At 45.2% G+C, this 23733-nt stretch overlaps 2 long non-coding RNA genes across 2 annotated transcripts; one reads left to right on the top strand and one right to left on the bottom strand.

Annotated features, from left to right (window-relative positions):
• Window positions 1–1155: 1155 nt before the first annotated feature.
• Window positions 1156–8737, bottom strand: LOC140640254 (uncharacterized). The gene is made up of 3 exons (XR_012036906.1): window positions 7918–8737; window positions 5277–7270; window positions 1156–4233 (listed from the first exon to the last, which is right to left on the bottom strand). It is a non-coding gene; the product is annotated as an uncharacterized lncRNA (long non-coding RNA).
• Window positions 1163–20960, top strand: LOC140640255 (uncharacterized). The gene is made up of 3 exons (XR_012036907.1): window positions 1163–2285; window positions 18748–18843; window positions 19310–20960. It is a non-coding gene; the product is annotated as an uncharacterized lncRNA (long non-coding RNA).
• The last annotated feature ends 2773 nt before the right edge of the window (window positions 20961–23733 follow it).

Raw genomic sequence — 23733 nt, 5'->3', positions numbered from 1 at the left:
TAGACTGAGAGGTAATCAATTAAGACGGAGACAGATCGCACACTGAAAAGTCCACTTTCCTACTTAATGGGGCTCTGAATTAAATCATAACATTGATCACTAAATCATAAATCCCTCCAAATCTGTTTAGTGGCCAATTCACAGAATTACACTTAGAAAAAAAAAAAAAATCTACACTCTTTACTGAGATCCACCGAGTATATGACCCAGCCTCTGCCGAGTCCTCCAACCTCATCTTAAACCACTTTCCCTCATTTACTCCACTCCAGCCACACTGGCCATTTTTCCGTTCCTCAAATATGCCAAGCTGGGTCTGTAGGACTTTTTACCCATTGTTTCCTCTTCTCCCATGGTGACTCTTCCTTCATGTCTGCTCAAATACCAATTCTCTAGAAAGCCCATCCTGCCCCCCATCCAATGTGGCATCCCTCAGCACCTTCTGTCACATTATCTGATTTTATTTTCTATCTAGGACTTTTCACCATGGGACCCTGTTGGCTCATTTATATACTTTTTCATTGCCTTCCTCTACTAGGCCATAATCTCCACGAAAGCAGGGACCTTATCTGTCTTTTTCAGTAGGAAACTATCCTCAGTGCCTAGCTTCTTGACACTAGAAGGCACTCAATAAATGTTTGTGGAAAGAATGAACATTAAACAGAAAGCTCAAGCTCATCCTCTATTGTCCATGTGGCTGAAAAGGCAGCACAGATTCTCTCTTTGGATAAGGGAGCTTGATGGGCGACTTCTGACCTGTACCCTCCACAAGTGAGCAGAACCAAAATCCTGATCAGGCATAATGATTTAGATGCTTATAAACCCCATGCATACACACTCATTCTGAGAAATGTACAGACCCATCTCATTTGCTGTCTAAATGCTTCTACTACCTGTTATACAACGACCCCATCCAGAAACACTGATCAGCACAGCAAGAAAAATTCCATCTAGGGCAGGTGAGTCCCCAAGTCCTTTCTTTTTCACAACCTCAAGTTAATACCACAAGCGACTTCTTAGAAAATATTTGGGCATTAAAAAAAAAAAAATCAAAAGAAAATATTTGAGCATAAAAGTTAAAAACCTTTTTTTTTTTTTTTTTTTTTTTTTTGTTTAAAAGCACTAAGAATCAGGCCATAATAAAATGTTTATGGCCCCAATACTAAAATGGTTATGGTACCCTCCCAAGTGGTTCAAAATAAAAACAATATTAAATTGCAAAATAAAATTTTATGGAAAAAATAAAGCTTTATAAGTATGCTGAAATAAGGCCAGAATGCGAATTTGTGAGGGAGGGAAAAGTCTCTGGCTCCCCCAGGAACCATGTCTTGCACAATAACAAGCCCTCAATAAATAGAATGAGGGCTATAGTTTTCCCAGTTTTTTATTGAATGCCATTACCCCCATCCCTGCCCCTGTCCTGGCCCCAGCATGTGCTTCCCTGGCTTCTTGGGCAATCCAGCCATGATCGGACATGTAGCTAGGGCCAGGTCAGTATTTGTTGGGTATTATTAGACTTGCACTGGACAGGACTGGAGTATCGCATACCACAGGCTCACCTGAGGCCTGGATGCAGGACTTACCTACATCAGCCCTATCTAGGCTGGAGCTGATCTGCAAGGTTACGTCAGGGCATCACGTGCTCCTACCCCATTCAGATTACTTGGCCCAGTGGATGGGATCGGAACCCACAGGATTCTTCATTTGCATCATTTTGTTGCAGAATCATTTTATCCCTTCTTCCAGATTAATCAGGTGGTTTGGAGGGATCCCCGGGTGGCTCAGCAGTTTAGTGCCTGCCTTTTGCCCAGGTCATGATCCTGGTCCCAGGATCAAGTCCCGCGTCAGGCTCCCTGCATGGAGCCTGCTTCTCCCTCTGCTGTCTCTGCCTCTCTCTCTCTGTGTCTCTCATGAATAAATAAATACAATTTAAAAAAAATTAGGTGGTTTGGAATAAATTGTGGGTAAGCTGTCCAGGGGGTGTGGGTGAAGAATCTGTGTTGTCCCCTGGTCTCTGTTTGCCATGAGTGGGACACCTCACAGTAGGAGGGACTTTGGGGTCCATTTGGAGGTTCGTTTGCTACTATTACTTTGCCATCCAAGTCAAGTTTTTTGAACCAGGTCTTCATCCAGCTGGTGTCTGTCTGAGCTTGGAACTTGGAAAAGAGTGAAGCAAGGGGTTGTGAAATAGGCCGGGGAGATGGAGAAAACCTGGTGTTCTTCAAATAGCACTCTGCTTCTTGGTCTGCAAGATCAGCAGGCTCACCAAACATCAGCTCCAAGCCACAGTGAGTATTTCGACACTCCTTACCCATTTCTGGCCCGTGTGGTAAAATGACCAGAGAAGTACATTAAAAAATAATGGAGAAAACCGAAGAGTTCCAAATGAAGTGATTTTAGATTATATGTTCAGATAAGAGCAGCCCTGTGGTGTTTATATCACACATCTGGCTTGAGATTAATTTAGTTATAGTCTTATCAGATATCTCTATCCTACTTTCTATTTTTCCGTTGGCTTCAGAATCCCCTCCGGGGAAGAAAGGGATTTCATGTGACTCAAATTATTATTATCTTGCATAAGAGCCAGAAAAAAACAAATGGTTACCTGCAGGTACTAGGTAAGACCTCTACAAAGTTAATTTTTTCATGACTCAAATTGTACAGGCACAATTATCCTATTCCTTATTCTTCATCCCATACCTTTACTGACCATCTACTATGTGCCAGTCACTGGAATCCATAGTAAATTAACAAACTGCCTATAAATAAGTGAAGCTCACAGTCTACTAATGTTATAAACAAGTAAACAAACAAAAATGTCAGATGAAAGTGAGTGCCGGGCAGGGTATTAAAATGGAGGGATATGTTGTGATATCTCAGATTAGATGCAAGGAGGTGACTTTTGTCATGAGAAATAAATGATGAGAAGGAACCAGCCAGGAAGGACAAGAACAGAGCATTCTAGGCAGAGGAAATGCTTCCCAATGTAGAGTTAAGTACTGGGAAATGTAACTCTCAGTTCTCCCAAACCTCTGAACCCAGCAACCCTCTGTCCTTGCAGTGTGTACCTCAAGCTTTACTCTCTGAGTTGCCACCAAACCATCTCTCCTTCAAATTTTGGGTCAGTGCTACCAAATTCGGAAATGTCCCAGCTATTCCCAATTTACTTTTGTCCCTAGCTGTCACTAGACTTCAAACCGGGCCTGGACAGTTCTATTTTATTTTTATGCAATAACGACCCATATGGATCCTTCTTATAAATGGCTCCATGCTAAAATTGGTGGTTGGTAAGATCTTTCTCAACAGCTTAGAGTCTTAATAGAAAGCCCTGAAAAGCAGTGACGTAAAGAGCCCTAAACCAGGCTCTGAGGTCTTCCAGGACCCTTTCACAAAGGAATTTGAAAACAGGCACATTCCATTTTGCCCTTTGTTAGAGAGCTATTGACAATAAACAGAATTCAGCTTAGAATTTGTGCTGTAAAACAGCAGAACACTGAACAAACCACGCTTTCTCACCCAGGGCAACACTCTGCTGTATTCTGCTGATATTCACACAGGGTTTAAGAGGAACATTTGGGAAGTTTATGAGGGCCTAAAGTCTCAAAGCATTAGTTCCTTGAATTCTTTGTTATTTTGACTGCACTGAAGACTATTCCACAAGCCATTATCAGAATCCACCCATCTTCAGTTCCCGTAAATATTATGTCTACCCAGAACTATGTGAACTATTTCATAGCTGGAATATGAACCAGGCTGTGAAACCTGCTAATGGGAATGAAATAAGAGGAGCATTAAAACCTAAAGGAGAGAAAATTCAGTAGTAAAGAGAAAAGTAGACTAAAGGATTATGTATGTTTTGGGGAAAGAAGATAGCTCACCCCTCAGGGACTGCACTTGATTATTTAAATCCAGCAGCGAATGTACCCTGGCACATTCTTGGGGGCGCGAAGGTGACTTTCATTATAACAAGTAAAAGAAGCTGAGTTCAGCTCTCAAAGGTCATTCTTGTCGTAGTGATACTAACTGTTCCAGGCAACAGAGAGCAAGGGAAACGGAGGCAGCAACTGTCAACTGTCAGTGATTTCCTGGGAAAAAGCCAAGTAGGCAGCTGCTGCTGTGTATTCTAGAGCTGAGACTGAACTCAGTCCCGTGCCAAACCTCTGATGCAGACCATCTCCCATCTTTGGCAGCCCTGGCCTCTAGGGCTTTTTCACATTTGTGAAAAGGCATTGTAACCTGGAAAGCAAGAATTAAATGTGAGTTACTAGCGTTAAATCATATGTTCTCTGCCCCCACCTCCTGCACTCTCCTCCTCTCTCCAGATGTCAAACTTGAAATATCAGGTCCTCACAACAAGACTTCCCTGAGCACCCAGGCTTTGCATTTGTAGCACTTCACACCATTTCTAATAATAATCATTTAGAAAACAGTTGGGCTAATATCTAAAAGATAAGTCACACAAGGGTTGGGATCTTTGTCTTGTTCTTTGGTGAACCCCCAAACACCTACAGAAGACCTAACACAAGTAGCTGTTAACTGTTGATTGAGTTTGTTTGGTTCTGTGTCCGCTCCAGGAAGGGAGAAATCTTGCCTAGCTCACTCATGATGGACTTGCTAGCCCCTAATGTAGTGTCTGGCCATGTACTAGCTGCTTGAAAAATTCTTCCAGAATGAATAGAAAGAACAATAGCTAATTTATATTGAGTGTTTGTTCAGGGATTATGCTGAGCATTTTACAGATATTGTTATGTTATTTAATATTCACCCAAATTCAATGATACAGATATATTAATATGCCATTTTGGCTGAGTAGTTTCAATACATTCTTAAAAATAATGATCTTAAAATTCACTAATCCACAATGGATAATTGGGCTGTTTTCTCCCCAGTATAGTAGGTAGATAGTGCCCTGCTGACCTGAATAAGTGAATTTATTTTCCTAGGTATCTAGCAGGGAGTAACTGATGAGAGAGAAACAGTCTCATGGGACTTAATTATTCTTAAACTGATTTGAATTCAACTATAGCCTCAATTTCTATTTACCTTTAGGAGGAAAAATATATATAATACATAATACTATATATATATTTATATATGTAATACTATATATTTCTATATAATACCATATATTTCTATATAATATATATAAAATATAAATATATATATAAATCATATAAATATATATATATAATTATATAATGCTGGTTGCATTGGGCTTATATACAACCACAAAACATGTAGAGTATGGAGTGTTTCCACTTCTAACCAAGTGAGCTTACCTGCCAAGCAGTGTTTCCACTTCTGCCAGAGGAAACTGCAAAGAGGAAAAAAGTATGGGCCAAACCTTGCCCAAGATGCTGGTTAAACTGGCTCTGCTAGTGTCTCCTGCACCTGCCTGGGACACCAGTTGGAAAGCAAGCTTGTTTCCTCCTCTGGGAACCGTGCCAATTTCCACCATTCAGCCCCATCTGATCTGGCTAAATGAGGCATAGGGCGGTCACAATCCCACCTCCCCAGGTAATCCTAGAAGTGTTTGGGTGGGTGGGGCTCACTGGAAGCAAGGACCCAACCAACCAGAAACAGACTGACACAACCCAGAGTGGAAATAATTCCAAGGGAAGTACTCAAAGTATGATATTCTCACAATTGTATAATATTCTTACCCTTCCTGGTGAGATTATGTTACCAAAGAAACTGGTGATCCAAAGGTGCACAATGCAGAAGTGGTCAGTTTGATTAGGAAAATTAAACAATCCTTGAATTAGATTTTTACCTCTTGATTTCTCTGTCTGCTCTTCACCACTGTCACCATCACCCCATGGAGACCAAGAGGGAATAGAACAGTTAGAGGAAAAAGGACAAAGCAGGGACTTTTCATAGAGCTACATATATTCCATTTAAAAGGACAGTCCCGGGATGCCTGAATGGCTCAGCCGTTGAGCATCTGCCTTTGGCTAAGGGCGTGATCCCGGGATCTGGGATCAGGTCCCATGTCGGGCTCCCTGCAAGGAGCCTGCTTCTCCCTCTGCCTGTGTCTCTGCCTCTCCCTGTGTGTCTCTCATGAATAAATAAATAAAATCTTTAAAAAAAATAAATAAAAGGCCAGTCTTTTAGTCTTAGTTTCTGTCTTTTTGACTTTTTTAAAAGTGTGAAAATGTCCTATTATTTATAAAATGATGGTGATAATAAATGGTAATTGGTAAAATTAAAAGCTGGCAACCGATGTCAGTTTACCAACTTTAGAAAACTCTGCTGGCCCCTAAAATCCAGTAGTGTGGGAACCCCTGGATTACTGTACAATAGTGTCCTCAGAGGCTTTGGGAGAGGATGGGGCAAAGAATCTCCCCTTTTCATGTATGAATAGAGCTCCAGATCTGCTGGGTGGGCTCTGACTATCCTCTGTCACCAACTGGCACAACTATGAGGGCTGACTTTGAGTAAAATGAATCACGTTCTCTAGACTCCCAGGATCCTGTTTTTCAGACCAACCTAAGAGCCCAGTGTCCTTCTGTGGTGCTGTCTCACCTGTCAGGGAGGAACGTGTCTGATAACCTAATTTAGGTTAAATTTTAGTTTACTACTTGTCAGAAAATTTGTACTTTTTAAAGGATGTATGTATTTGAGTGACAGAGAGAGAGAGAGAGAAGCAGACTCCCCAGTGAGCAGGGAGCCCCATGCGGGGGCTGGATCCTAGGACTCCAAGATCAGGGCTTGAACCAAAGGCAGATGCCTAACCAACTGAGCCACCCGGACGCCCCAGAAAATTTGTATTTTAAAGCTGGGACCTGAAGAGAGTAGTAAATGCTAACTCCAAAGGCACATTCCATTGACAATGAAATCTTAGGGACAGTGAGGGAGCATGCCTTGACATGGGACATATCAGATCTCACAGGTGGGCCTGCTCCTGAATTATACCCAAGTCCACCTTGACACTGCTCCATTTATAGGTCACCTTGCCTAGTAAAACATTTTAAGACGTAAATGCCTTCTGCTTTATGATTTTCAAAGCCCTTTCATGAACATTTCTTAATATATCCCTCCTAACAGTGCTGAAAGATAAGCAGGGCAGGTAGCAGTACCTTTGTTTTTATGACTAAAGAAAAGCCATACTTGAGGAGTGGTGGTTGAAGAGCTGCATTCAGTTGTGGCTGGGATGGGCAAGACGGACAATGTGCACTTTGGTGTTAGAAGGCCAGGTAGGCCATGCTCACTGGTCCTCCTGGCCCGAGACAAGGCCTTTCTGCTGTGGAAACCTGGTAGGTGGAGGCTCCAGCTAAAATGAGGAGATGTTGGGGGAAATTGTGCCTATTAATAATAACTGAGCATTTATACACCATTTGGTATTTCCACAGTACCAACTAATAATCACTGTATCATTGTAATCCTCTTAGGTCTACACAAACATGGAGGGTCAGAGAGTTCTGCAGATCCCATTTTATAGATGAGGAAATAAGCTGGGGAGATTAATCATCTTGTGGTTTGAGAAAATCAGCAGCAGAGCAGGACAGCACGGTCCTTAGGTTGAATTTAGTCAGCTACATGGAGCGGCTCGGACAAACCCCAGGGCAGGAAGGGTCTACGCCTGTGTGTGTGCATGCAAGCACATAGGAAACAAACGGCTGTTTTCAATACCATCAAAACTATAATCCATTTGGTATTTCCTGGATTTAAAACTCCCTAGGCCACACACCATGGCCCACAACCATGTTTGGGTGATGGTCAAAAGAACAAAAGGGAAGAACTAAGTCTGGGCGGGGGATGGAGAAGGACATGGAAGCTTTGAGATTACAACTGATGTCCTTGGACAGAATCATAAAATCCAGTTCGTGTGCTAGCGTCAAATCTAGGCGCTTAGAGATTCTGTTATCTTCCATCACACTCCCCTCTTCCTCAGCCACACTGAGAAATCCCCTCAGTCACCTCTCCTAGCTTTTCGGGTCATCTTCGGTGAATACTGTAAATATTGCCTCATGATTACTCTTTCTGTACAACCCAGATAGGTTGGCTCTCAGAGACCAAGACATTCTGGATTCCTGGAAACGTAAAGAGAGATGTTAGAATTTGAAAGGGATGTTTGATGGTCTAAAGATGATCTTATATCAGACTTTCAAATATCCCTTGGCAGTGTCAGGACAAGAGGGAGACTTGCCTAGCAATGTAATGTATTTACTGGGTAAATAGTAAGCACTTGCAGTCTCTGTGACTTAATCAGAATGAAGTTCATTACGATAAAGAGCTGTGCCCTTTGGTCCTATTTGCATTAAGCAGGCTCCCAATTTCATTCACATCTCCGAAGGAAATTGTAGGCTATAAGCCGGCCAAGGAGTGGTGGGGAGGACAGCTAGCAAGGATATTCACCAGAGCAGATAAAGGGGAAAAGAGGTAATGGGCTAAGATTACAGCAGAGAGAACAGATGCCCTTCTTATCAATTCCAATCTATGAAAGTAATTTTGCTTTCTTGTTTTTAACTTGAGGTTTGCATCAGTCCCCCTCTCTCTCTCTCTGGGTTTTGAAAACATATTATCAGGTCATCTAAACCTTTTATGAAACATTTCAGACTTGTATGTGCATGAGCTGGTGAAGATTTATTATATTTGACACCATAACTAAAGATTTTAAGGCATTCTTTCAAGCACAACTTGACTGAAACCCCTGAGGCTAGATCCCTATCTCTTGCCAGATGTTAACTCGGTTTCACTGGTGGGAGCCCAGGGTAAGGTTAAAACTGTTTCTGGAGACATTATCTGTACCTCAGAATGTTTAACTCCATCAGTATACCACTATTATATATCAAGAAATCTGGGATTTCCAGATCAGAATCCGCACCCCCCCCATCCACCCCTGTCTTCAACTTATTTCTATTTCTTTCAGAGAAGTCGTGGCCCCCCTCGTTTTGAATTAAAATAGGCAAAGAGAAGAGCCTAAGATTCAATGAGTCCATGAATAGAAGTACCAACCCTTGTCCTTTGGGATTCTTTGGTATTTGCTCAAGGTACAAGCAATCTGGGCATCTCTGGGTAGGAATACGGATAAATGATGTCATTCAGCAGAATTAGGGCCAGACGGAAAAATGTAGCCAAATCCTGCAAGGGGTAGCCCTGAATCCTGGCATCAGGTAGGAAAGGCCCCGACTGCTCGGGGGTAAACAAGTGTAGCTGTGAAGGCAGCACACAGTTCCTGGGATGAGGCTGAGAGGGGAAGTGCATTTTCGAGACGTGAAGTGGGGTAGGGTCGGGGGTATAACACCAAATACTGGGCTGCGACAGCCGCCAGGCCCCAGGGCCGTGATTCCCACCATGGACCTGGGTCACACAGGACCTGTGTCATCCTGAGGCTGTAAATCGGTAGGTGCAGGCTGCACGTTGAACACGTTTTGTCCTGGATCCTATCCCTGGCGACGGATCCAGACCTCAACCTCCAGGATCTGTTTGAGAAATAAACAAATAGGAGACAAACAACCAAAACAGCAACACAGCCGAGCGGGCGCGGGCGGCGAAGCTCCGCCTCTGGAAGCCTCGGGCCAATCAGAAGCCTGTTGCTGGGGCCTGGTGTTTGGCCGCCTGACGTTCCCATGGAGACGGAGGAACGTTACACACTAAACACCGGGCGACGCTGACGTCTATGCATTATATCCATGGAGACGACTGAGTAAACGTCATGCCCCCCGGCGCTCCCCCGCCCTCCCGCCGCGCCAGGGGCGGAGGGAGCGACGCAGACGTCGCCGTCACGTGCCGCCGGCCGCGAGCGAGGCCGGGTGGGCGGGGCCTGTTGCTATGGCTGCAGCTGCGGCGGCTGTTGTTGTTTGGAGCTGGAATTAGAAAGCGCTGAGACGGCAGTGGAGCCAGGACCGATCCTGGAACAGCATCTTCCGCCCCCGGGCCAGAGAGGGTTCCCCAGCCCCTGGAAAGCCAGGACACCCCCTCGGCTGTCCCAGCACGCCTCAGCCCCGGGTCCTGAGCCAAGATCTGTGTGCTGCCTGGGACTCCGGACTGAGGGCCAAACCTAGACCACTCCCTCCACGCTTCGTCGGCGGTAATTGTCAGGGTGACCTCCCAGACCGCCGTCTCCTCCAGACAGCAGCGGCCCACAGGTCAACCACTGCCCAAACTGCCTGGCCCGCGACACAGGAGCAAAACCCAGCGTGGAAAACTTTCCCACTCTTGGAGTAAACTCCCGAATCCAAGGGAATCAGAAGTTTGGACATCTCTTATACTCTCAGTTACACTTTCACGCCTTAGAGTTTTTGTTGGAGACTTGAGGGAAGGGTGCCTAATAACCCCAGTCCAGGGCGGGCCTCCCGAAGAGAGAGACAATTTAGAAATCCCTGAGGACTGGATACTGAAAAGTGGGAAAACCTGAAGAACCCAACTCACTAGGAAGCGAAGCTTTGATTTTTGTATTGCTTTGTAGTGTGAGAAATCTTCAGGGGGCCAGCCTCCTTCTCCCCCCCCCCCCCCCCCCCACGAAATCCTGGAAACAGTTATAGAAAGGTTGCACCGACAAATGCAAACAAAACCAGATCCAGTAAGAAGACTGAGGGGTTGAGATGACTGCAAAGGCAACTGCCCTGAACAGAATGTAACATTTGAATGATAAGGCACAGCTGAAGAGTCTGAGACTCTGAATTTTCTCCAAATATCACAATCTTCCAGCCTTGCCAAATTTACATTGTGTCTTATTTTTAAGGGAAAGCAGAACTATTATTTGCTTGAATTAAAAATAAGCCATCAGAGGGGAGCCTGGCTGGCTCAGTCGGAAAAGCACACCACTCTGGGGTTTTTTTGTTATTTTTTTTTTTTTTTGGTTGTTGTTTTGGTTTTTGGTTTTGGTCTTGTTTTTTTGTTTTTGTTTTTGTTTTTAAGATTTTAGTTATGTAAGAGACTGAGAGACAGAGTGCAGGAGCAGAGGAAGAGAAAGAAGCAGACTCCCCCAATGAGCAGGGAACCCCAGGCACAGCTGGATCCCAAAGTGCTCCATCCCAGGCACTTGATCCCAGGACCCCAGGATCATGACCTGAACCAAAGGCAGATGCTTAACTGAGCCAACCAGGTGCCCCAAGAGCATGCCACTCTTGATCTCAGGGTGGTAAATTTGAGCCTCATGTTGAGTGTAGAGATTACTTTAAAAAAATAAATAAAGCAGTAGTATTCACAGAAAAGTAAAAATAAAGTGAAATGCTTTAGAAAAAATAATAAAGCCATTGAGATAAGCACATGGCATCCATCTGTTTCCAATGGCAGAAGCATAAAGAAGGATTCATTAAAATGAATGGCATCGGGGGTTGATCTGGGATCCCTCCATTCCTCCACTAGTGCCTATTCAATCCCATTTTCCATCTCTGACAAATCAGCACCTTAGGGTTCCCTCCCTATTACTCCTTCCTAGCCCTCCCTGGGCTCCCATTCAGATATTTTACCACCTGCCCACAGAGCATATCCGTTCTCTTTCAATATTCCTTTGCTCCATCCTCTGACCTACCTATTACTCACTTCCCCCAACACCTTCTCTAAACAGCTCTCCCTTAATTCCCTTCCCACTCTGTCGCCACTCCCCAGGTTTCTACCCAATTGATCAGCACTCCCCAAATCCTTGCCCCATCCACCCATCTCCACCATAATGTTTTTCCTGTCTAGTCCTTACTAAACAGAGGACGGCAGCCTTTTGTAAATGTAGGCCAAACACAGGAAGAAGAAAGAGCACAGTGAGCTGAACTAAAAGTCATCATCTGCACCTAAAAAAAGAAAAAAAAAAATCCCCAGACAGTAGTTGAGATTCCACATATCCAAGCTTTATGCAGATTTTGCTTATTACAGGACTATGGGCAAGGCAGCAACCTACTAATTCTGACATTTTCAGGGAAGTCCGATAATTTCTACTTTTTTCTGCCAACTGATGCTCAATCTAAATCCCTTTGGGAGCATCAGTTACCCTCTCCCCACCCCCAATACTCCACCGAGAGCCTAAGACAGATGGAAGAGAGTGAAACCTCAAGTTCAAGGCAATGGGAAGGCCTGACTTGAGGGTAGATTAGATGGAATCAGGGCATGGGAATGAAGTGGCTTGTGTTTTCTTTCAGATGGGAAAGGAAGCATTGATATGCTTTACCCCCGGGCACATAAATAACCTATCTTACCATCTAGAAGAAGATGGAAGAGCAGTCATTGTTATCTTCCCTACCTCAAACTCAAAGTTAAGTTAGAATAAGACAGCTTTGTTAATTGTGAGATTCTCTCTCCCTCTCTCTAGGCCTCTCTTCCAATCCCTCTGGCTCATCAAGGGTCCCAGCAAACCACTGACAGAGAATGTAGGGAAAGGGAAAAACTGAGGCAAGACTTCTCTAGTCCTTTGATGGGTACAGAGTGTCCTCGTATATGTTATCTCATTTTATGCTCCCTATGTCCCTGTGCACTAGGTCTTTTTGTATCCATTTTGACACCCAAAGAAACTGAGGCTCAAGCAGTGAAATAACTTGCCCAAGGATGTAGCACAGAGCCAGATTTCCAACCCAGGTGTCAATTTGCAGAGCTTTTGCTCTTCCTGCACCCCGCAATGAAGTGGAATACATGGAAAACCTGTACTTGGACCACTTTGCAAGTTTACTTTTCTACAGGGAGATAGACTCTAGCCCTTCCTTCCCAAATTTATTAAAAAGAAAAGGCAGAGGGGAGATTGAAGCTCTTTTGTGAGATCTACTAGAACTTCATGGGAAGGTGCTGACACCACAAAGTAAGAACATGGATCCATCCCAGCCTCCTGGGATTAACCTATATTTCCTCATTGGTTCAAGATCCAAGAGACAAAGAGAGACATGCCCCAGAGCACAGGCAGCAGAAAAGTTTGGGCGAGTTCTGGGAGACTCTGACCTGCCGCAGGCTAGGGAGGCACTACCTGGAGAGCCCGGCCGGAGTCAACTGAAGCTGTCGCTCGGGCCTGGCCCCGCCTCCTTCCCTCTCTCCTCCCCCACGGCCGACCCTGCGGAGAAGCACGTCCAGCACGAATTCCTCCAAACCTCGGATGCCTTTAGGATTTTAATGTGTCTAAAGAGTTCCCTCCTTGACAAGCGGCATTAGTCAAGTTGAGTGGGTGGGAAGGGCATTTCCCAGCGATCCAGGGCTGGAAGGAAGGGGAGACCCTCCTCCCTCCTGGCCTTGGCAAGCAGCTCCAGTGGAGTTCCATGTGGGTGGCAGTGAGTCCAGAGGAGCCAGAGGGTTCCTTGCCGGGCAGGAATGCCCACAGGCCACACCTTCTTCAGCCCTCCTAGCACCCATCCTGTCTGGACCCGTGAAGGGAGGGGGTGCAGTGCCAGGGAGTGGGTTCTCCTGTGTCTGACTCCAACAACCGGTTTATTGTGATGATTCTATTTGTGCTCCCTGTGTTCTATTTGACTTGGCAGCATGGAAGGGAAAGGGCAACAGGTTCACTCCGGTTTGTGTGGGGTGGTTCCTGCAGACACACCCAGGCATTAGAGCCAGCGGCTTGCACTGGGGATGCCTTCACCTGGGGGCCCTCAGTGTGCTAAAGCAAGGTGTGGGAAGTATTTCCTTTTTATGGACCAGCCAGGTGTGGTTGGCATTTCATCTATTCCTGTATTACTAACGTCATTCAGATTTAGGTCAAAGGTCCTGGGATCCAGTACCAGTGGATGGTTGACGGTGTCCATTTGGGCTAGATTACCATGAATACCTACTGCCCATGGACATTGTAACTCGCAGACGTAAAACAAAAATCCCAAGCCTGACAATTGGGTTCTACTTTGGGGAGCTCATGCGCCCAAAGTTGAAATCTGGACTTTCCTAAAGCATCCAGAGGGATTCTTCTCATACAAGGTGATAACATTCAAAGAGAACAGACGTCGAGGTCAAATACTCTGGATTTGGTCTAGAACTCTGGATTTGCCTCCTTATTTACCTGAGCCTTTACCTAGAACTAAAATCTTTAGCACGTGGGAAATAACAGCTAATACTTATGCTACTACATGCCAGGCACTGTTCTAAGCATTTTTATGAAAACTCATTGTAGCTTCAAAACAATCTAAAGAGGTGAGTAGGTGAACACTATTATTATCATCTTCTTTTATAGATGACAAACAGAGGCACAGAGAGGTTAAAGAAATCACCAAAGGTCACTCAGCTAATAAGGAGCAGTCCCATGATTCCACAGCAGGTAGTCTGGTTCTGGAACCTATGTGCTTAACCACTCTGTGGTAGTGCCGTTCCTAGAGGGGCTAGGCATGTCATGGAGAGCAGAGCGCACATGTAGCCGCCAGCCTCTACCCTGACATTTCTACACTTGACTTCTGAGGTGCCCAAGTCAACTTGGAAGGGGCCTTTCTACCAAGTCTAGAAACTACCCTCACTCTGGACTCTGCACTCACGGAAAAACAGGCATTTCCTAGGTGAAGGTGACAGTCCTGGTCAGCCAGCCAGGTCACTAAAAGGTGCACTAGCTTCCGTGGGATCCTCACTCGCCCCAGAAGCAAGAAGGAAGCCACACTCATAGCCTTTCAGGAAAGAGCATTCTATCAGGCAGGCAGGCATGTGCCTCTCCGTGCTCCTTCACACAAGGGGTGGAGGGGGTGGTGGCGGGCAGAGCCAGGTGAGGGTGCCAGACGTAACCAAGCATGTCCAGCAGGCAAGGCCACAGAGCCTTTCCCTGAAGAAAGTGGCCCTGACCTAGACAGCCAGGTGATGAAACCATTTCCTCTACTGGAGAGGCCTGAGCACATGGCTTCAGGGCTTGGCAAGGCCACAGGCTTTGTTCACCAAAGCCACTCCCAACCGGATGTGATAATGTACTCTGTGGACGTGAGACACTTACAATTATTTCTTAAATGGAGGCAAGGTGTAGATAATTACCACTGCTCACATTTATTGAGCTCTTAGTGTGCTTTATGTGGCTGATATGGATTCATTTATTCAATCCTTAAAACAACTCTCTGAGGTACGTGCTACCATCTCCATTTGTCAGATGAAACATGGAAGCATAGAGAAGTTGGCTTCCACAAGTCGGCCCCAGCAATAAGTGACTTTCAAACCCAGGACTGGCTGACTTCCAAGCCTGTGCTCTTAACTATCTAAGGCAAAGTGGACGCCCTTCCTCTGAATCAGTGGAGACGTGTGAACAGGGGGAAGTCTTGAGACATTTCCATATTAGACTAGGGGGGTTCAAGGCCTCAAAGTCTAGTTTACTGGGGATCCTGGGGTCCATGCCTCCAGAAGTGTCATCTTATTGGGGCCCTCAGGTTCTCACTGGCTATTCTAGAGCAACATGGGCCCGAGACAATTCTAGTAATTCCCTTAGGCTAACTAGATCCCATATAAAAATCTAAAACTGGTCTGGAACCTTGTTGCCCCTATAAGAACAGAACAAGATGGTGGCAGAGACTAAGTATAAAACTATGATTTGTCATACCTTGGATATTTGTGCAGACAAGGTTTGGATTCTGTGCTATGACTGGGAGTGAGGCTTGTCCTTCTGGGTTTGGGTTCTGTTCTGTGACTAGGATGGCACCATGCAAGGCCAGAGCCAAAGCCCTGAAGACACCTTTCTATTCCTGGTCCTTTTCCTCCACCTCCTCCCAATAACACACACACACATGCACACACACTGGTATTATTTAATAACACTGGCCCTAGAGCCAGACTCCCTAGGTTCTAATCCTACCTCTGCCACTTATTTGCAAAGTATTTATCTTCCAAATGATTTAAACTTTCTGTGCCTTACTTTCCTTATCTGTCAAATGGGGATGACAATAGTACCTTCCTTATAAAGTTGTTAAGAGACCAATGAGATAACGTATGTGTACGGCAAATGCTCAGTGCATGTTAGGCGTTGTTATTGCTGTGGTAGCTTGTTACTTCTTTGCATCCTTTTTTCTCTGGATATGAGATAAATTTGCTGAAAATTGGCTCTAAGCTATCACTTACTGGGTTACTATTTATATTCCTCCTCCCATATCCTCTTGCTGTCAATCCAAACTCCTTATGGAGTCCTCTCTGAAGAGATCCAAGAATGGGTGCTCTTAGAATGGGAAAGAAATCCCATTAGATTAGGTCAAGGATCTTTGGGAAATTCCTTAAAGCCAATTTTCTTGAGAATTTTAATGGCTCAACTTGGGAAGGCAGCCAAAGCTATTAATTTGTAACAGCTGCTGAGAAATCACTGTCAACACCTCGGTATAGATCCTCTCTGTTGGGCACAGAAGTTAGGTCAAAAGTTATGAAACCTAAAATAATTAATGAGCAACAGCAATGTAGGGGATTACTAATGGCAAAATAAATAACCCTTTCAAAAAACACCCCCTCCCAGCTGTGTCCCCCTGGAGACTCTCACCTCCTTTTCTTAGATTATCATCTCAGTCTGACTAGAAACCATGTCTTAATAGATTTAACTTCTGTTTGACTTCTAACATAGGGCAAATACAAACCCACGTGCCCTACTAAATATAAGCTGATGATGATACAGACCAAGGATAGAAAGTGAGCGACCCAGTGGGTGAGTTAGTGCCACAAAGCAGAGTCAAGGTGAAGGGGTACCTTATCTCAAATCTAAACCAAGGAGTATATTTCCTGTGAGGTCTGATGAGAAAATACAAAAAAAAAAAAAAAAGTGTGGTTTGACTCCCTCACACATAGTTACAGTGGGTCTTGCCCCGGCGTAGAACTTTAAAGACCTGAGCAGCACATCTGTGGTTTGGTTGTGTTATCCGATTCTGGGGCTGATACCTGCTGCATTTAGTTCATGGCTGTAGAGTTTCCAGTCCTCCTCGGGGCTCTTACGTTATGGTTTCAGGTTGGCCACATATCTCTCTCCACTATTCAGATGGAACACCAGCAAGGAACCCCCACAAAGAGATCATAAGAGACCAAAGATATAGGGGCTCACCATATGCCAGACACTGCTTTATCTACCTCATTTCATTCATGTTGCCCCCTTCACAGCTTAGGAAACTGAGGCTTACTACAAGTTAAATAATCAACCCAGCGTCATACAAGGAGAAAGGTGTCAAGCCTGGATTCACACCTGAGGCGATACCACGTGACTGCATGCCCAAACCGCATCCTTACACACCAAGTTATGCAGCGGCATCATATTCTTTCCCCCATCTAACTCTTTGCTTATGTTGTGCTTTGCCCTTTTCTCCTGCACACCTACCTGCAATGGCATGTCCACTTAGCAATTTTTTTTTTTTTTTTTTTCCACTTAGCAATTTTTCATCCCTCAAAGACCTCCTCTGTTCTGCCCAAAGCAGCCTCTCGCCCTCCGAACGTTTTATCTGGATCATTTACTTTGACCCTGAAACATGCATTATCTTGGTTACTATTTAAGTGTTGTATTGCATAGGCTCCATCTCTCCAACCAAATTACAAGCTTCGCATTGTTCCCCTCAACACTCAGCCTAAGACTTGTGGACACAGCAGTTGCTAAGTGTCTGAGCAAATGAAAGAAAACTCGAGGTAAATATTCCAAATGGAGCTTCTTCCCAGAGATAATTTTCAGCAAGTGAGAATCATTTTGAGCTCAGCTACTTTCATCTCTCAATCCTTTTGTAGTGCCTAGCCCAATAAATAGGTGACCAATAAATATTTGGGAATACAACAAAAACCTACGGAGTGACTTGGGCAAATTACCTGAATTCCTCCAAGTCTCAGTTTCATTACCTGTAGAATGGGGCTAATTTTTAGAGCATTTACGCTGGATCAGAGACATGTGAGGCATGTCCTTTCAGAGCCCTTAGCTCCCATGTCTATCATCACCACTATGATAATTTACTAAACCTTCCATAGGAAATGTTTCCAGCAACTCAAAAATAAAGGACTTTGGTCACTCGTCTACTGGGTATGCGGTGGAAAATTGCTGCAGGAGATGATCAAAACAATCCTGAACAACGCTATGACCCACAGCCCTCTGCATATTGCTATTTACCAGGTTCCGGGGTTACCGGTTACGTTTTGTTTTTGCTTGTGGTCAAGTCGGAACCCCCATGGTGTCTTCCTATGGAACTCAGGGTAAGGTTGCTGTGGAGGGGGGCCTGCTTTTCCTTTCTTTATTAAGAAAAGGAAACAGGAAATCGAATGTAAAACCCTCCGACGGTTAGTGTCACACCGAAGTTGTGAATTTAACCACACCCCCGCCAGGAAATGAAAGTACAGTTCTCACAGTGATGTTCCCTCTCCTTTCAAGGCCCACACAGTGTTTTTCAGATTTTAGTTAGATAGTGTAGATCAAAGGGCTGAACCTAGGGGCAGGGGGCTGTCACCGGGTATTTGTTGATTTGGGCATAGATTCGCACACAGATTTGAAATTGCACAAATGGAGATGGGACTTTCACTGGCTCTGTGACAATATGGCTCCTACCAGATGTCACAATGGGACATCTGACCCCTGGACATGTTTTTCTGTTTCAGCCCACATCATGTATTTTAAAATGTGCCCCATTGGCAATGTTTAAATGTGGAGAGGTTTCGTCACATGCACACCCAATCTGGATTTACGCCCCCCCTTGGGGGGGAAAGTGGTGATAATGGGGGACAGCTGCCCCCTGTAGAAGGGCACTTGTTTCTGGCTCTGTGCGGTAGTCCACTGCACTCATATGTCTTACCTGCCCTGCTTGCCCAGGGGGCTTCTGTCCTGTGTAGAAAAGGCAGTCAGTCACAGACGCTCCCAGGGAGGCAGGAGTAGGTTTCTGTCACCTGAATCTCACCAGTATATGCAACGCTTAATTCTCACCTTGCTCCTTCTGCTTCCAGGTCACTAGTCCTGGCTCACCCCAACATAGACACTTGTTCATAATCTGCCCTAGCCAGATCATAAGGAAGTTTGTCATTTCTTCACTCTAGTCCAAGGTAAGTCTCGATGGGACGGATACCCACAGGGAAATTCTGGAGGATCAAATCAGTTGAGGAGATCTTCCTCTGAACTGTAACATTTTCCTTAATTGATGGGGTGGACTCTTCTTTGGCCACCCAACATTCATTCTTGCTTCTCCTGGCAACCACTCTCATTACCCCACTCCCGTTGCCCTGCCAGGAATCCCCTTCCCCACTCCCAATCCCTGAGCCCTCTGTGGAGTTAAAACTACCTCTCCCTCCATAGCTGGGTCTTAGAGCTCCTAGATGAAACCTTGCCTGACACAGGCTTGTCCCTGGACTTTCCAGCTCCATGAACTACTCCCTAGAAACCAGCCCTAACTAAACCTTTCTATAGATTTAGTCTATATATATAAACCATGCTGGGTTCATGCTGCAGGTTCTTTTCAAAACTGTCTTAACCGCCATCTTCGCTATCATTCCATGTCACTTCTCTGAGAAGAACTTCAGACTGTCAGAACTGCTGAGTGAATACTTCTGGACACGGGTGACTTTCAGGTGTGGCAGCCCAGTGAGGAGGTGTTGAGTTAGCCCGAAGGTCTCCAGGAAACAGGAAAATATCCACACATCTGGGGCAGGTAGCAAGTAGACAACACGTGATCATTAGCCTTTAGGATACTGTTATACTTTTAACCTATTGGCCATCAGCTGAGAGACATCCATGCACGACATGTTCCTTGAAGGCAAGGACTAGACCTTAGGCCCAGTTTATCTCCAGAGCCTCGTCAGTGTGCGTGGCATGTCTGGTACAGAATAAGTGCTTGATAATCATATATTGAGTACATAAAAGGATCACTTGCTGAATACTTTGGGTCACAGCATCTAGAAATAAGACTCACCCTGAGTCCTCTGTGGAGTTGCTGCTGAGCCCTGAATAACATAACTGACCTAGATCCATAAGTTTTATTAATAATGATGTCGTGCTGACGTTCATACAGGATTTCCACATAGTTTCCCTCATTCTTAGGCACCGAGAACACACACCTCGCAGGTCTTCAAAGACAATTTGATGAGGGCACACGGTGGTATAGGATAGTGGTTACCAATCTGGGAGGTGGAACTAAACTGCTTACGTCTAAATCTTAGCTCTTCCAGGGGCGCCTGGCCAGCTCAGTCCACGGAGCATGCAACTCTTGGTCTCAGGGTGGTGAGTTTGAGCTCCATGTTAGGTGTAGAGATTACTTAAATAAAAATTTTTTAAATAAATAAATCTTAGCGCTTCCATTTACTAGCAGTGTGGTCTTGGACATGTTACTGAATCTCTCTATGGCTTCACTTCCCCATCTGTAAAATGGGGATATTAAGAATAACCATAAAAAAAAAAAAGAATAACCATCATGGGAGCCCCTGGGTGGCTCAGTTGTTTGGGCATCTGACTATTGATTTTGGTTCAGGTCATGGTCTCCAGGGCATGGAATCGAGCTCCTTATTAGGCTCCAAGCTCGGTGGAGTCTGCTTCTCCCTTCTCCCCCTCCACTCTCTCTCTCTCTCTCTCACTTTCTTTCTCTCAAATAAATAAATAAACAAATATTTTTAAAAATGAATGAAGTTGTAAGGATATAGAACATTTAGAAGATCAACAAACATGCAGTTAGCACTCAATAAACTTAGCATCGTCACTCTGGAGAGCCCTTATCATGTGACTTTTTAAAAAAATTATTTATTCATGAGAGACACAGAGAGAGAGAGAGAGAGGCAGGGACATAGGCAGAGGGAGAAGCAGGCTCCGTGCAGAGGGCCCGATGTGGGACTCGATCCCAGGACTCCAGGATCAGACCCTGGGCTGAAGGCAGCACTAAACCTCTGAGCCACCCAGGTGTGCCCGTCATGTGACTTAAAAAGTAGCCAGAGTAAATGACAAATATGAGATCCTCTACAATCTTTCCCTATCATGCCCTGCATAAACCAGAATGTGCTACTGATTTTGAAATATCTTATATACTGAACACAGAATATATTGTTTTAACTTGTCTACTCCCTGGAAGGTGTTCCAATTCATTATCTGTTTCTTGGCAGTGAAAGCACTTGCCTTTCTGTGTAATGATAATAGTGCCTAAAACAGATAATCTCTTTCCTACCCACCCACTGTGTAAACTGAGTCCCCTCTGCTCCTTGTCATCAGCTGCAGAATCTGTTCCCCCTTTCTCCTCAGTGGCCCAGCATCATCTCATTCAGAGGAGCTCCTCTAAACCTCTGCAGCTGTCCTAAAATTGTGGGCATGCCAACAGCCAGCCTTCCCTCTCTGACTCCCCAGGCTCCCATTCGAGCAGGCTCTTGCTGACCCTCTGTCACAGCAGGGTGAGTGTCAGGAATCTAAAAAGGGCACTGTTTGAAATTCCAAAAGTTTTCCCAAAAATGCCAGTTATGTTGCTACCTTGTTCCTGAATTAATAGCATTATTATTCTATCACTGGACAATTTTGAGAACAGGGACAAAGGACTTAGGAGAACCTATGTACGTGCACGCACACAGATCTGTCATTGGAAGATCAGTAGGCAGCTTCCAACACAGAATTAAATGAAAATATTTGGGGCAGTGATGCCTTGAGAGTCTAGAAAAGGTAGACTCTGATTTAAGAAAGCCCAATATAGGGTCACCAGGTGGCTCAGTTGTTGAGCGTCTACCTCCCGCTCAGGTCATGATCCCAGGCTCCAGGGATCAAGTCCCGCATCAGGTTCCCCATGGGAAGCCTGCTTCTCTCTGCTTATGTCTCTGCCTCTCTGTGTGTGTGTCTCTCATGAATAAATAAATAAATAAATAAATAAATAAATAAATAAATAATCTTTAAAAAAGAAAGAAAGAAAGCCAAATAAATGCAAATGTGAGTATTAAGACAGATGAATTAGGTGGTAATTAACCATCCTTTTTTTTTTTTTTTTTAAGATTTATTTAAATAGGTGGTGAGTGTGGCCAGAAGCGCTGAGAGCAGAGGCAGCGTGCTGATGGCTCTGCCCTGAGTGCAGCCCAACCTCCCAACTTCATTCCCCAGACACTGAAGCACCACCCACCCTCTGTCTTGGGCCTTGGAGACAGACCACTGCAGGCCTGCTGGTGGTGTTCTGGGTCAGATTTCCCAGGACCCATCCTTTTCTCTTCAACTTTATTGACATTTCCTACCAACACTACCTCTATCCCTCCACCTCATGGCATTTGAGGAACTTGTAGTTCTGAACTGTGGCTTCTGCCCAAATTCAGTCATTCCTTTAACAGATGCTTGTTGCAGGCGGAGCAGTGGGCCAGGTCAGGAGCTGTATAGTCCCTGGCTTCTAGAAGCCCCTGGTCTGGGCAGAGCAGAGTGCGGAGCGTTTAAGCACTACGACAGAGCCTGATGCCTGATCCAGGCGTGGAGGGGTTAACACAACTTCCTAGAGAAGAGGATGCGGGAGTTGAGGACTGAAAGAAGCTCAGGGGGCAAAAAATTACTGGAAGGGCATTCCAGGTAGATGGAATGGTCCATGCTAACACACAGAAGATGAGAGAGTTTCACACATTTAGGGGATTGCAAGCAGTTCAGTAAGGCTTCAGGTGTCGGGGTGGAATGAAGGAGGTGAGAGGGGGCCCACTTCCAATAGGGTTGAGAGGGTTGCTATGTGACCTAAGCCAGATAAGCAGGCCCAGATCACGGAGAACCTTGTCCGCCTGTGAATTCATATGTGTTTTCTCTGGAGAGAGAAATGAAGAAGCTTTGAAGAGATTTGTGCACTAAGATGACCAGATACGGGTTTTATTTTTTATTTTTTTTTAATATTTTATTTATTTATTTAGGATAGTCACAGAGAGAGAGAGAGAGGCAGAGACACAGGCAGAGGGAGAAGCAGGCTCCATGCACCGGGAGCCTGACGTGGGATTCGATCCCGGGTCTCCAGGATCGCGCCCTGGGCCAAAGGCAGGCGCCAAACCGCTGCGCCACCCAGGGATCCCAGATACGGGTTTTAGAAAGGTCACTTTGACAGTGGAGGATGGGGGGGTGGTAGGTAGGGGAGGTTGGGGCGCAGTGAGGAGACCACCAAGGAGCCCAAGTAGTGAGTTCCTGCCTCCGACCCGGGGCAGAGAGAGGAGGGGCACGAGTGGTGAAATTTTGCTTAAGTCAATCATTAACAAACAAGACACACAGTGATTCATTTATACCTTCCCCATTCCTGGCTTCATTTCCCCATCAGGCCCCTACCATCCCCATCTCTGATTCTGCTCCAGTTCCCTTTCCTGTTTCCTTAGCCACTCCCTTCGCCAGAAAACTCCAAGGTACAGGTCCCAGGCAGCAGGCTGCCACCTCCTTCTAGTCTTCTACATGGAAAACTCCTGAGCTTTTTCTCTCTAAAGACCCCTAGAAGTGCTTCGGCCAGTGGAACAGAAGGGTCTTCAACACCTCTCGAAGAGCAGCTGAGAAACAGTGCGGCGGTCAGGTCGCTGGTACCGGGAGCCCCACCTGCTAGGATAGCTGCTGGTGACAGGAAAACCCGAATGAGAAGCAGCAGCGCCAGCCCGAGGTCTCACATTTTGTCAGGCTCCAGGAGCCAAGCTGCACACAAGCCAGCGCTTCCCTCCCCTGGGTAATGCCTGATGAGCCCCATCATGTCAGCCAAAATACACCCTGGAGATTATATATGGGAAACGCGTAGCTCACCGAGTACAGAACATCTCTCCCTGGCTTCTACTGGGGGACAGGACAAACACTTGTGTGATAAGGTCATCGGGCTCTGTTAGGCTTGTTCTGTGTGAATAATTTATATTTTGGGAAACCTGGCTCTTTCAAAATCATCGCCTAATGAGCTATATTATATTAGAATTTTGTTGTATGTTCCTTATTCAAAATTGACATGTCTAAAAATATTTATTAAGTTTCAATACTGGGAGACGCAAAGGTAG

This window comes from Canis lupus, chromosome 9 (genome assembly GCF_048164855.1).
Source record: "Canis lupus baileyi chromosome 9, mCanLup2.hap1, whole genome shotgun sequence".
NCBI classification, from domain to species: Eukaryota; Metazoa; Chordata; class Mammalia; order Carnivora; family Canidae; genus Canis; species Canis lupus.
Note: the sequence above shows the minus strand (reverse complement) of the source record. Positions and strands in the feature narration are given on the sequence as shown.